The 14,159-nt window shown below is 43.6% G+C and overlaps 1 long non-coding RNA gene across 1 annotated transcript in view; it reads right to left on the bottom strand.

Annotated features, from left to right (window-relative positions):
• Nucleotides 1-8,824, bottom strand: part of LOC139758164 (uncharacterized) — a 90,611-nt gene extending 81,787 nt beyond the window's left edge. Inside the window, exon 1 of the long non-coding RNA XR_011714775.1 lies at nucleotides 8,486-8,824. This is a non-coding gene — a long non-coding RNA (uncharacterized lncRNA). The remainder of the gene's footprint in view (nucleotides 1-8,485) is intronic.
• Between the last annotated feature and the right edge of the window lie 5,335 nt (nucleotides 8,825-14,159).

Here is a 14,159-nt window from a genome sequence, read left to right as displayed (position 1 = left end):
GGAGTGGGGGAGGAATAGGATATATTTAGGGAAGCATTGATGGCTTGCGCAAAAGATGCTTGTGGCATGAGAAGCGTGGGAGGTGGGCATATTAGAAAGGGTAGTGAGTGGTGGGATGAAGAAGTAAGATTATTAGTGAAAAAGAAGAGAGGCATTTAGAAGAGTTTTGTAGGGAAATAGTACAAATGACTGTGAGATGTATAAAGGAAAGAGGCAGGAGGTCAAGAGAAAGGTGCAAGAGGTGAAGGAGAGGGCAAATGAGAGTTGGGGTGAAAGAGTATCATTAAATTTTAGGGAGAATAAAAAGATGTTTTGGAAGGAGGCAAATAAAGTGCATAAGACAAGAGAACAAATGTATAATGCACTGAAACCACAGCTCCCTTTCCACATCCACGCCCTACAAAACTTTCCATGGTTTACCCCAGACGCTTCACATGCCCTGGTTTAATCCATTGACAGCACGTCAACCCCGATATCCCACATCGTTCCAATTCACTCCATTCCCAGGCGTGGACTATGGATAGAGTTGTGCGCAGGAGGATGGATGTGCTGGAAATGTGATGTTTGAGGACAATGTGTGGTGTGAGGTGGTTTGATCGAGTAAGTAACGTAAGGGTAAGAGAGATGTGTGGAAATAAAAAGAGCGTGGTTGAGAGAGCAGAAGAGGGTGTTTTGAAATGGTTTGGTCACATGGAGAGAATGAGTGAGGAAAGATTGACCAAGAGGATATATGTGTCGGAGGTGGAGGGAACGAGGAGAAGAGGGAGACCAAATTGGAGGTGGAAAGATGGAGTGAAAAAGATTTTGTGTGATCGGGGCCTGAACATGCAGGAGGGTGAAAGGAGGGCAAAGAATAGAGTGAACTGGAGCGATGTGGTATACCGGGGTTGACGTGCTGTCAGTGGATTGAATCAAGGCATGTGTATGGGGGTGGGTTGGGCCATTTCTTTCGTCTGTTTCCTTGCGCTACCTCGCAAACGCGGGAGACAGCGACAAAGCAAAAAAAAAAAAAAAAATGTATATATATATATATATATATATATATATATATATATATCATATATATATATATATATATATATATATATATATATATATATATATATATATATATCATATATATATATATATATATATATATATATATATATATATATATATATATATATATATATTTTATCCCTGGGGATAAGGGAGAAAAAATACTTCCCACGTATTCCCTGCGTGTCGTAGAAGGCGACTAAAAGGGGAGGGAGCGGGGAGCTGGAAAGCCTCCCCCTCTCGTTTTTAATTTTCCAAAAGAAGGAACAGAGAAGGGGGCCAAGTGAGGATATTCCCTCAAAGGCTCAGTCCTCTGTTCTTAACGCTCCCTCGCTAATGCGGGAAATGGCAAATAGTATGAATATAAATGTATATATATATATATATATATATATATATATATATATATATATATATATATATATATATATATATATATACGCCTCGTACAAAAGTACAACCTCCCCCTTGTCTTATCACCCTCCCCCATCAGCTCTGCCCACACACCCCCGCTGTGTCGTTGGGGTGTTGCTGGAAGCTGTTGCGTCATGAAAGTGGGAGTAAAATCTATGTTTGTGTGTGAAATATACTTTCCCCAAGTGAATCCTGGAAAGCAGTTGAGGGAGAATGAATGTGTATATATCACGATATTTTTGGACGGCATCAATATACTTCATACAGCCTCCTTCACCGGGAAATGTAACCTGCATGTGATAATGACCGACAAATTACTGATCTTTTGTTGGGTTTTTTTAGGTTAGCTCGGGTTAGGGAAGGCTAGGCTAGGCTGGGATAGGCTCGGTTAAGCTAGGGTGGGTTAGGTGCATCCTTTTCTAATGGGGACTTCCTCTCCTAGTAGGACGTTCTCTCCTGATGAATTCTCCTCTCCTGATAGGGCGTCCTCTCCTGATGGGGATGTCCTTTCCTGATGGGACGTTCTTTCCAGACAGGAAAGTTCTCTTCTGATGGGATGTCCTCTCCTGATGGGAACGTACTCCCTTGAGGGGTTGTCTTCTCCTTAAAGGGACGTCCTCTCCTGCTGGGGACGTCCTCCTCTGACGGGATATCCTCTCCTAATGAGTTGTCTTCTCCTTAAAGGGACGTCCTCTCCTGCTGGGGACGTCTCTGACGGGATATCCTCTCCTGATGAGTTGTCTTCTCCTGATAAGAACTTCTCATGTTGGGAACGTATCTCCTGATAGGGACGTTCTCTCCTGCTGGGGACGTCTTCTGTCGCAAACGTCCCCTCCTGACGGGGACGTGGTCAGGGACAGCCACATTTCCACGTCTGTATCCAGGAGGGACAGACTAACTTGTCTGTTGATGTCTTCGTTCACCACACACCACAACACGTAGCCTGCTGACCCTTAGACCAGATGCCTCGTCATGGGCAATCTAACACAACTCGCTTGATGACCAGCCCTATTTACCTTTAATCTTATCCATGTGAATTACCTCTTGGTAATTAAACCGCTCAGGATTAGGTCCTGGTAATTCGTTGGTTACGATTAGGTCTTGGTGATTAATGACTGATGATTGAGTCCTGGTGATTCCATTATAGGATATAATATGGATGACTACATGAGCTATCTTTAACCATCTGTTTCGTGGCTCCAGGGCCTCTCTTTCTGCCTATTTCTCTCTCTCTCTCTCTCTCTCTCTCTCTCTCTCTCTCTCTCTCTCTCTCTCTCTCTCTCTCTCTCAGTCCTCCATTTTCATATCCCTTTATCCTGTTTCACATCTCCATTTTCCTCTCTCTGATTCTTTCGAAATATTAACGAGACATTTTCTTTTTCTCTCTGTTTCAATACACCAACACACATTTTTCAAAACATTTTTCATTTCTTTATTCTCTCCCTAACTCTCTGTACGTACCTTCCCCATACTTTCCTGGGCACCTTTGAAGGATTTTCCCCCACAAGGGCAAATGTTCAGAGGGGCACAGCGACGGGCGTGGAGATAAAAGATAACGTATAATTATGATGAAAACGCTCAACAAGGACTATTCCCATTCACATTGTTATATCCCAATGGGCCTCAAAGGGCCTTACTTTCCAGAGGCAGAAATGGTTTTTTTTGTTTCTCTCTTGAATGTAGGTGGAGGGGGAGGGGGTGGGGGGGGGGGGGGAAGGAAAGCCTACGGGGGGGGGGGGGGGGTGTCCTTACTAATAGGCACGTGCAAAGACGCCCTGATGCTTTTCTCTTCATCAGTCTCAATCCTCTCGTTCCTAACCTGACCTGACCTGACCTGACCCCCCCACATCACTCCACCTTGGGCTCTGGAGGCAGAGCCTGAGCGCCAGGACTTATTACCTTTTCCATCCTTTCCATCTCTCTCTCTCTCTCTCTCTCTCTCTCTCTCTCTCTCTCTCTCTCTCTCTCTCTCTCTCTCACTTCTTTCACTTCTTTCCCTCTAGCTTGCTCCTCCTCCTCCTTCTCCCCCACCTTGCCAGACTTCCAACACCGGCCTCCAAAAAACCCCTCTCACCCCCAACCTCCCAGAATTCTTCAGAGCTTCCTTCAAACCTTCTTTTCCCCCTTCCAATCAAGAAAGGAGATACCTTCGTGGCTCTTCCTCACCCGCCACAACCTGACGCTGGTATTCACCTAAGAGATGACGCTTGCTAAACATCACCAGAGACGTGCAAACATTTTATCCATGACAAAGTTCCACCTCTGGTACTGGAAACGTAACATAAGATTTTCCTAATTGTAAAGACTTCTTTTCTTATCTATCTAGATACTTAATCCGATGCGTAACTTACCCAATGTTAACATTTTCCTGATTATGTAAACTATAATATATTTCAGTCACTGAAGCCCACCTAGTCTTTGAACCTTTTTGTGAACTCTGTATTCTCTTTAGCTCCACCGCCGGCAGGACGGGCACGAGCACATCATAAATTAGCCACAACTGTGGAAAAAAAATCAGTAAATCAAATCAACAGCACAGGGGGTCAGTCGCCTATGTTTCTCATGTAATCGAAGCCTTTTTATTAACCCTCAGGTGGCCACACTCCCTCTCAACCCATCAGCATCTGGTTTAATCAGAGGAAGTCAAAGAGACTCCAGGCGTGTGATCCCTCGCACCGAGAGATATGCAGTAATGCAAGTCTTTCAACTCCAACAAGGTTTAAAAGCTTGGGGGTCAGGCCTAATGACCTTCCTCATAGGTCACTGGCCATTAAGCCCAACTAACTAAACTATAAGGTTAGGCATGAAGACCGACAGAGAGAGAGAGAGAGAGAGAGAGAGAGAGAGAGAGAGAGAGAGAGAGAGAGAGAGAGAGAGAGAGAGAGACCCATCCTTTCCTCAGAGTCTAGAGAACTCTCCCACAATAACCTGTCGACGTAGATATACGTCCTGATATATATCATACAGGTTTTTTGTGCGTTCACTATCTGCCCCTCCGTCAGTATAGCGAGTCGTGGATGGTATTAGAGAGGCTGTGTTGATGGGGAAAGTGATTGCCTATAACCTTATCACAGCATGGGATATTGCCTCACATTCTCCCTCTCTCTCTCTCTCTCTCTCTCTCTCTCTCTCTCTCTCTCTCTCTCTCTCTCTCTGTCTCTCTCTCTCTCTGTCTCTCTCTCTCTCTCGTCTCTCTCTCTCTCTCTCTCTCTCTCTCTCTCTCTCTCTCTCTCTCTCTCTCTCTCTCTCGTTCAGTCCGATGGTCTTGGGCTGTTCCATGATAGTTCGTCCAAACCTTTAAGAGACCTCTCTTCAAAAAATTCTCTGCCCTCCGACTGGCAACACTGCAGGCTGGTGCCTCCGTTAGAAAGGTGGGAAACTTCCATCAACATTTGCCTAACGCAGACTCTGCTAGATGCCAGATTCACATTTCAGAACATTTACGCTCCTATCCTTTTTTTTTTTTTTTGACCTTTGCTAACTAACTACGTTCTTTACATCCTTGATGAACCCCCATAAAAGTAAGATTCAGAAGAATGTATAGAATGAGAAAAAATCATTTATCAAGAATTTCGAGTTCTGGGCACGGCAGTCAACCCACAGTTAACCCCCAGCTTTTCATCATTCCCTTAGTGATGGTCTGTGTATGGGCACCTGGCTTAGGCTAGTGTGTGTGTGTGTGTGTGTGTGTGTGTGTGTGTGTGTGTGTGTGTGTGACGAGAGACGAAATCTCTACCCTTGCCACGCAAACAGTAATCGCCGGGCCCTTCTTCTGTCCCTATTTGTTCCATGAATCTTTCTTCAACCATAATTCCTACTACGAATGTCTCCTTCTGAAACATACGTTGCTTTCTCTTACTCTACCACACATTTGCGTTATCATTTCCAAGCATCAATGATTATAAAACAGTTATTAAAACCATCATTTCAGATAGTAACTTGGGGATAGGGGAGAAAGAGTGCTCCCCACGTATTCCCTGCGTGTCGTTGAAGGCGACTAAAAGGGGAGGGAGCGGGGGGGCTGGAAATCCTCCCATCCTGTTTTGAATTTTCCAAATGAAGGAGCAGAGGAGGAGGCCCAGTGAGGATAGTCCCTCTAAGGCTTAGTCTTCTGTTCTTAGCGCTACCTCGCTGATGCGGGAAAGGGCGAGTATGTATGGAAGAAAGTATGACGTAACATGTAAAACGCTTTAAATAGTCATGACGGAATAAGCTTCGCGCCTTGAGTGACGCCTGAAGAAATGTCAAGCTTTACATTACCGCCAAGAGATGGGGCTACCGAGCGAGTCCAGGGCTGTTACTGTGGCCTGTAATATATCTGACTTGTAACCCCATCTACTCCCTCCCCTCCCATTATCATCTGATTATAATTTCGCATGGCTGAGACGTCTTGAGCCAGACACACACACGGCCTGGTGGAGCACAAAAGGCAAGAGACGTCGCTGGAAGCGTTGGCCAACGACTCTAAGTATTCACACACACACACACACACACACACAGAAAAAAAAAAATCGGTAAATTACGTATTTTTCGCAGCGCGATTCTTACAGCAGGTAGGGGAAGGGGGGGAGGGGGTAGTAGTGGGGCCGGGGGGGGGGGGGCATGCACGACGATTGGGTTACGTGGAGTTTCGGTACGTGCGTGGGGGGTGGGGGGGGGGGTGAGGGTAGTGGTCCGGGAAGAGGAGGGGCCCTCCCCGATAACCCCCCCCCTCCCCCTCTCCTCCGGTCAGGGATTAGGTTAGGCTGGTCACAATATGTCTGACTTTTAACCCCACATCTATTTTTTTTTCCCACCAGTAATCTATCTCCCTTTCCCCCCCCCCCTTTTTTTTCCGTGTAGCGTTGTACGTAAAGTTGTTTTGTATCTACCGTGTCTATAGGCCAGTCGATTAGTTCTACAGAAAAGGGGGGGGGGGAAATGTGGCCATCTTCAATATTTTTTTTTCCTTTTTTTTCATAAGTTCTGAAAACTAAGTGAACTTCATATCTCCCATTTCTAACGACCTTCGCTGGACACCAAATTTTTTCTAATGATTTTCTTCAGACTACAAAATACAAACTGCCTGTAATCACTGTACCAACCATTCCTCTACAAGTCATATCGATCATTCTATAAACAACACAGTTCACCGGTTGTTAACAATTACACACTGTATCTTGTGTTGCCAGATATAGTGGCTACATAGCACTCTCTCTCTCTCTCTCTCTCGGATAAATCGCATTACGCAACACCGTTCAACAGTATGTGGCGTACGTCATCCAGCACCATGCCTGATTCATGAGTGGATAATGCTCTGGTCGCTATCATATGCAACGTCAAATAATCAGGCGTTTCCAGATTTCGTCATAAAACAAGGTGGGTCGGGGGGAGGAAGGGAGAGACAAATTTTCAGTGTTGCCTTTCAACATTGATGGCTAAAAGTCCTGTTCCTTGTTGGAACACACTTGTAAATATTTGAGGAAAGGCAAACAGGCGAAATAAAATTTCAGTTCGAGGTTTTCCGGCCCAGTGTGAGGTAATATATGTGCATTATTTATAAGGTGGCAACTCTCGCGTTACTGAGAATGTTGGATTGTGAAGAATTATTTTAAATAAAAAGGCTGTGTTGGTATGTGTGTGTGTCGTGACAGCTAAATAAAGATGTTGTGTCAGTTTCCATTACTTTGTTGTTCTAAGGATTTGTCTGACAATACGAGACAAAGAGAAACACGAGAAAACCGGAGAAGGTAAAAACGTTGACCCACTTTTTTAAAGTCTGTAACAAACTCCACGAATGTGAGCCAGCCTTACGCGGTCAGATACCTGTGGTGGAGCAACTGCCACAATGTTTCCACACTAGCCACACTGCTGTAACAATGTCCTCACACTAGCCACACTGCTGTAACAATGTCCTCACACTAGCCACACTCTATCACAATGTCCTCACACTAGCCACACTCTATCACAATGTCCTCACACTAGCCACACTCTGTAACAATGTCCTCACACTAGCCACACAGTTGTCACAATGTCCTCACACTAGCCACACTGCTGTAACAATGTCCTCACACTAGCCACACAGTTGTCACAATGTCCTCACACTAGCCACACTGCTGTAACAATGTCCTCACACTAGCCACACAGTTGTCACAATGTCCTCACACTAGCCACACTCTGTCACAATGTCCTCACACTAGCCACACTGTCACAATGTCCTCACACTAGCCACACTGCTGTAACAATGTCCTCACACTAGCCACACAGTTGTCACAATGTCCTCACACTAGCCCCACTGCTGTAACAATGTCCTCACACTAGCCACACAGTTGTCACAATGTCCTCACACTAGCCACACTCTGTCACAATGTCCTCACAATAGCCACACAGTGCCACAATGTTTCCCACTTGCCACATGCTGTCACAATGTCCTCACTAGCCACACTGTGCCACAATGTCCTCACACTAACCACACTGCTGTCACAATGTCCTCACACTAACCACACTGTTGCCACAGTGTCTTCACACTAGCCACACTTGCCACAATGTCCTCACACTAACCACAGTGTTGCCACAATGTCCTCACACTAGCCACACTGTTGCCACAATGTTCTCACACTAGCCACACTGTTGCCATGCTATGCCACACTACAGTCATATTTATCACAAGGTTACTGTAAGGAATGAGTTGGCCTACTTCACATTATATAATTTCTATAAGAGAAATACTACGAACAAGTTAATAAATACGTAAATAACTACAAGCACACAGTATACATTCATCTATCTACTCATCTATCTATCCATACGAATGCCCCCAACATACATCAGAGTTACGTCCCCGATATAGGACGTGTAGCAGAACGACGTAAAGAAAAAAAAGATATTCCTTCAAATGGAATATTGTAATTATCTTGAGATACGTTTTGCCATGTGTCATGCAAACACCTGACATACATATATACCCACCGTAACTCCATAACAAATGTGAATATGTACCACAAGACAATAACAAGAAATAAAAAGAGGATAAATGTTTTATTAATCTTACCATGATGATAGTGGACTGGTAGGCGTTTCTTGATGGTGTACGCCCGGTGGTCGGAGGTAAGCCAAGAAGGCGATCTCGTCAGCCCGTTCCTAATTTTCACTTCGTTTTATCCCATCAATTTTCGCGTCGAAAGTAACACTGATGAGTTGCTTCATGAGAACGCAGCACAAGACTCCACCGGTACTAGATCTTTCCGCTCAGGGTTGTACGATCACGGGGATATAACGCGATGTAGCGTAGCAGAGCACAGAACACTTTCCGTGTAGAGTCACACACTAAAATCAGGCGGCCTACCCCACCACCAGTGATTGTGGTTCCCTCTGTTGGCGAGGCGAGGAAGCAAATGTTTCATCATTACCAAGGAACTGCTGTCGTCAGGTTCAGCAATGACTTCAGGAACCTGTAATCATAAATAGTTGAAATAAGACCCGTCGTTAGGATCAAACATCACTTGTAGAATGAATGACGGTACTTAAAGATACTTCTGTAATGTTCTAAACATAACAAAATATAAGGAGAAATCTGTAAGAAAGATTCTAGTCGTAACCAACAAGCGACAGGAGTTGGTCAACAATAATACCTTAACATTGGTATTATAAAGGATTAGATTAATCATCACCACTGCTTATCATACGCATAATTCCATAATGGATATCTATACTGATAATCCATTGATGATTATAGATGAAAATGGTAAAAGAATAGACACCTTAACATTGACGACCATCTGACGATCGTTAACCCAGTTGTGTGATCGTTCTTAACCCGGTACAACACTCGGGCCCATGGTTTACATTGCTTCTCACGCAATCAGATAAATCCTAATAAATCTATTATTATTATTTATCACATGGTGACAAAACGCTATTATCTAATTCTATACCATTACACGCACCACGTTGACCTCTCGCAATATATATATATATATATATATATATTGTTTGAGGACAATATGTGGTGTGAGGTGGTTTGATCGAGTAAGTAATAATAGGGCAAGAGAGATGTGTGGTAATAAAAAGAGTGTGGTTGAGAGAGCAGAAGAGGATGTTTTGAAATGGTTTGGTCACATTGAGAGAATGAGTGAGAGCAGATTGACAAAGAGGATATATGTGTCAGAGGTGGAGGGAACGAGGAGAAGTGGAAGACCAAATTGGAGGTGGAAAGATGAAGTGAAAAAGATTTTGAGTGATCGGGGCCTGAACATGCAGGAGGGTGAAAGGCGTGCAAGGAATAGAGTGAATTGGAACGATGTGGTATACCGTGGTCGACATGCTGTCAATGGATTGAACCAGGGCATGTGAAGCGTCTGGAGTAAACCATGGAAAGTTCTGTGGGGTCTGGATGTGGAAAGGGAGCTGTGGTTTCGGTGCATTATTACATGACAGCTAGAGACTGAGTGTGAACGAATGTAGCCTTTGTTGTCTTTTCCTAGTGCTACCTCGCACACATGAGGGGGGAGGGGGTTGTTATTCCATGTGTGGCGAGGTGGCGATGGGAATGAATAAGGGCAGACAGTATGAATTATGTACATGTGTATATATGTATATGTCTGTGTGTGTATATATATGTATACATGGAGATGTATAGGTATGTATATCTGCGTGTGTGGACGTGTATGTATATACATGTGTATGTGGGTGGGTTGGGCCATTCTTTCGTCTGTTTCCTTGCGCTACCTCGCTAACGCGGGAGACAGTGATAAAGCAAAGCAAATATATATATATATATATATATATATATATATATATATATATATATATATATATATATATATATATATATATATATATATTGCTACGATTCTTTAGCCCCATTTCTGTTGAAAGCAATACAAATTCATGTCAAGGGCAGAAACGGTGAAGGCGTCTGAGGAGCTCTGGTATTTTTAGGCGTGGTGACGGAGGGAACGGCCATGCAGGAGAGGTAAGCGGTTTAAGCGATGTGTTAGCAAGAGGATGATACACTCTCTTGTTAATCTTCCTGCAGCATCTACATCTGTCATGCACAGCGCCACATCTCTTGGAAACATTTTAGAAAACGGCTCAAACTGTAGCGAAAATTTCTCTTTTTCCGGTTCTTTTATGAGACATATTTATTCCAGTGAGTTTATATATATATATATATATATATATATATATATATATATATATTATATTTATACGCAATCGCTGTTTCCCGCGTCAGCGAGGTAGCGCCAGGAAACAGACGAAGAATGGCCCATCCACTCATACACACACATATATACATAAACGCCCATGCACGCACATATACATACATATACATATCAATATATACATATATACATACATATACATATCAATATATACACATATACATACATATACAAATCACTAAATACACATATACTTGCTTGCCTTCATCCATTCTCGGCGCCACCCCGCCCCTCAGGAAACTGCATCGCTACCTTCTTCTTCAGACTAACACATTAGGAAAACATGAAGATTATTATATACATACGAGTTGATCCCCGTCTGTCTGACTCCCGACAATAAGGCGAGCCTTGAATGCTGTGACCACGAGAAAAGCGACGTTAGCATCCATCCAACACAAGCACTTTCATACCACACGGAAATAATGTTTCCATTTGGTGAAGGCATCGGAGGTTGCACGATGAAACCAGCGTTGCCAGACGTTGGATACGATACTGGCATTACTGTCAATTGGTCGTTAGGGCCGCTAATTACCCTGACCCCCCTCGCCAGCTGCTGAAACATTAATGTTATCCCTCCACAAAGCTCTTTGTGTCCGGCCTGCCAAGCGCGGGCGACCCACGCGTTCTGAACATTCCAGAGCCAGAATAACATTACTTTTATGCAAATATACGAATATTTCATGGAAAGGATTATATGTTTTTTTTCTTTTTGTGTGCGTGTGTGTATGTGTGTGTGAGGGGGGGGGGGCTACAAAATACCGGCCTGAAAATTATCTAGATATATTACTTTTCATATCTATCTATCTATCTATCTATCTATCTATCTATCTATCTATCTATCTATCTATCTATATATATATATATATATATATATATATATATATATATATTCGCCATTTACTGCGTCAGCGAGGTAGCCTTAAGAACAGAGGACTGAACCTTAGAGGAAATATCCTCACTTGGCCCCCTTCTCTGTTCCTTCCTTTGGAGAGTTTGAAAAACGAGAAGGAAGGATTTCCAGCCCCCCCCCCCCCCCCCCCCCCGCTCCCTCCCCTTTTAGGCGCCTTTTACGACACGCAGGGAATACGTGGGAAGTATTCTTTCTCCCCTATCCCCAGGGATAATATACATATATATATATATATATATATATATATATATATATATATATATATATATATATATATATATATATATTTTTTTTTTTTTTTTTTTTCAAACTATTCGCCATTTCCCGCATTAGCGAGGTAGCGTTAAGAACAGAGGACTGGGCCTTTTTCGGAATATCCTCACCTGGCCCCCTCTGTTCCTTCTTTTGGAAAATTAAAAAAAAAAACGAGAGGGGGAGGATTTCCAGCCCCCCGCTCCCTCCCCTTCTAGTCGCCTTCTACGACACGCAGGGAATACGTGGGAAGTATTCTTAATCCCCTATCCCCAGGGATAATATATATATATATAATATATATATATATATATATATATATATATATATATATATATATATATATATATATATATATATATATATATATATATATATTCAGTATTTCCATATCATATTCAGACACAACCTTTGAATCTGCAACTACTATTCTCCTACTGCCCAGGGCTGTGGGTGTGGTATCTTGATTCCTCATACGAGACCGTAGTTCTGGTGTGGTCAGGTAGTGAGATGCACGTGTGGTAGGAGTGGCGGTATCGTGCTCGCCCCTCACGTTCATAGCTAAAACAAAGTCACGGTCAGAGTCTAGACCAAGTCCTGTTGTGTATCTCAGACGGGTTAGATGATTGGTCATGCAGTCTGTAGAATTATCAGGGGGTCATTAAGGTCGTTAACACATACAAACAGCAATTGAAGGATGTTGAACAACGCCTTAAGATGTTCAAAGGTAATTGTAACACCATACACTCTCTCACTATATGTACAACCCTTGCAACGCAGGAATATGATAGCATCTTCCGTCTAGATCAGTTCCTCCTTAAGTCCACAGAATAAGTGAATAGGTTTCATAACAGTTGCCTGTAGCAGGTCGACATGTCAATTGTGGTCAGTCCATTGTACATAACGTGTGCAGCCACAGCCACTGCTGGACTGCTTGAGGATGAGCAGGTAAGCACCGAGCGATGGTCCAGCATTATACTAAACAAACGCCAGTGTTGAGCCGTCAAAAAGAAGTATATAAACCCGTTGATATTTGATCTTCAGTTGAGCATCGTAAACTTACAGTTCTGTAGGTAATGAGAGATGAAAACCCGGGTTGAACATGTCATACGCACCGAAAGCCTTGACGGACGACCCTGAACTATGACAGTTATAGTCCAATTATTTTTTCCTGTGTGTGAGGCGTTCGATTGGGGTGAAAGCTTGATGCTCATCTAGTCTTTGATGACCACTAGAGCTAGCAACATACATACACCCGAAGAGTCTTCGCTATGGACACTGGTTTGTTCTAGAAAGTCTTGAGTGAGTGGTTCAGTGTACTCGTAATAAATGAACCTGGAACGGTGGTTTTCTGGTACGATGGAACAGTTGGGACAATCCTGTGGCTCTCTGGTACAAAGGAGCGGTCGGAATGGTCGTGCGACCTTTTAGGACAATGGTATGACATGAAGACAACAGTTGACGAAGACATGAGGGATGAATGAATTATTCTTGGGAGCAGAAATCAGGAAACTAATAAGTTTCTTCCAAACCAACCTCTCACTTGTTTAGTTTCTTCACTGATTTTATTCATGATATACTTAAGCCTCAGATGGAATTCGGGAGTTTCATTCATCCGAAGGATAAACCTGCTCGTCCTGAAGGAACCATTACCACAGCTGAGGACTCTACTGATAGTGTAGGACCAGAGAACACGGGTGTGTCCTCCTCCTGAGGCTCGCTCCCACCAGCCTGACACACCAGCACCTCTGTTCCACATCAGGTCCTCCTGCAGGAGGTCACACCATAAAAACATACCCGAGGCAGCACCAGTGGCTCCCCATCATGCCAGTCGCCAGCTGGCGTGTCCCTGGACAAGCAAAACCCCTTCCCCGAGGTTTTGTGCCAAGCTTTGATGTTGCGAGGAAGTGGAATATGCAAATGTTACTGTAATACACAGGACCAGGATAAACATTGGTGAACGACGGAGTAAAGAATGAAACGCCAGAGGTTTGAGAGTGAAAAGATTAAAGGCACAGGTGGAGGGAGGAGAAGTGTGAGTCAAGGGAAAGCAAAAAATGAGTGAGACAAGAAAGATATATACGTGAGGAAAAACTCAGGGTTTAATGTTAGCCCAGGATGAGTGGGGGAGAGATGTAGGGTGAGGAAGACATGATGTGGGTAAGAGCGTAGCAGGGAGGTAAGTAGAGGGAAGATAGACATGTAAGTAGGAAGGAAACGAGACTGTCAGGGGATAACTTGTGTGAGGGATGTGTTACTCTGAGTGAGGGACGACGCAGCAGCTCTCTCCTGCTACACCAGATCTCTGAAGCCACAATATAAACTACAAACCTTTGTTG

The sequence above is a fragment of the Panulirus ornatus genome, chromosome 29 (assembly GCF_036320965.1).
Source record: "Panulirus ornatus isolate Po-2019 chromosome 29, ASM3632096v1, whole genome shotgun sequence".
Classification (NCBI taxonomy): Eukaryota; Metazoa; Arthropoda; class Malacostraca; order Decapoda; family Palinuridae; genus Panulirus; species Panulirus ornatus.
This window is presented reverse-complemented; position numbering and strand designations above follow the sequence as displayed.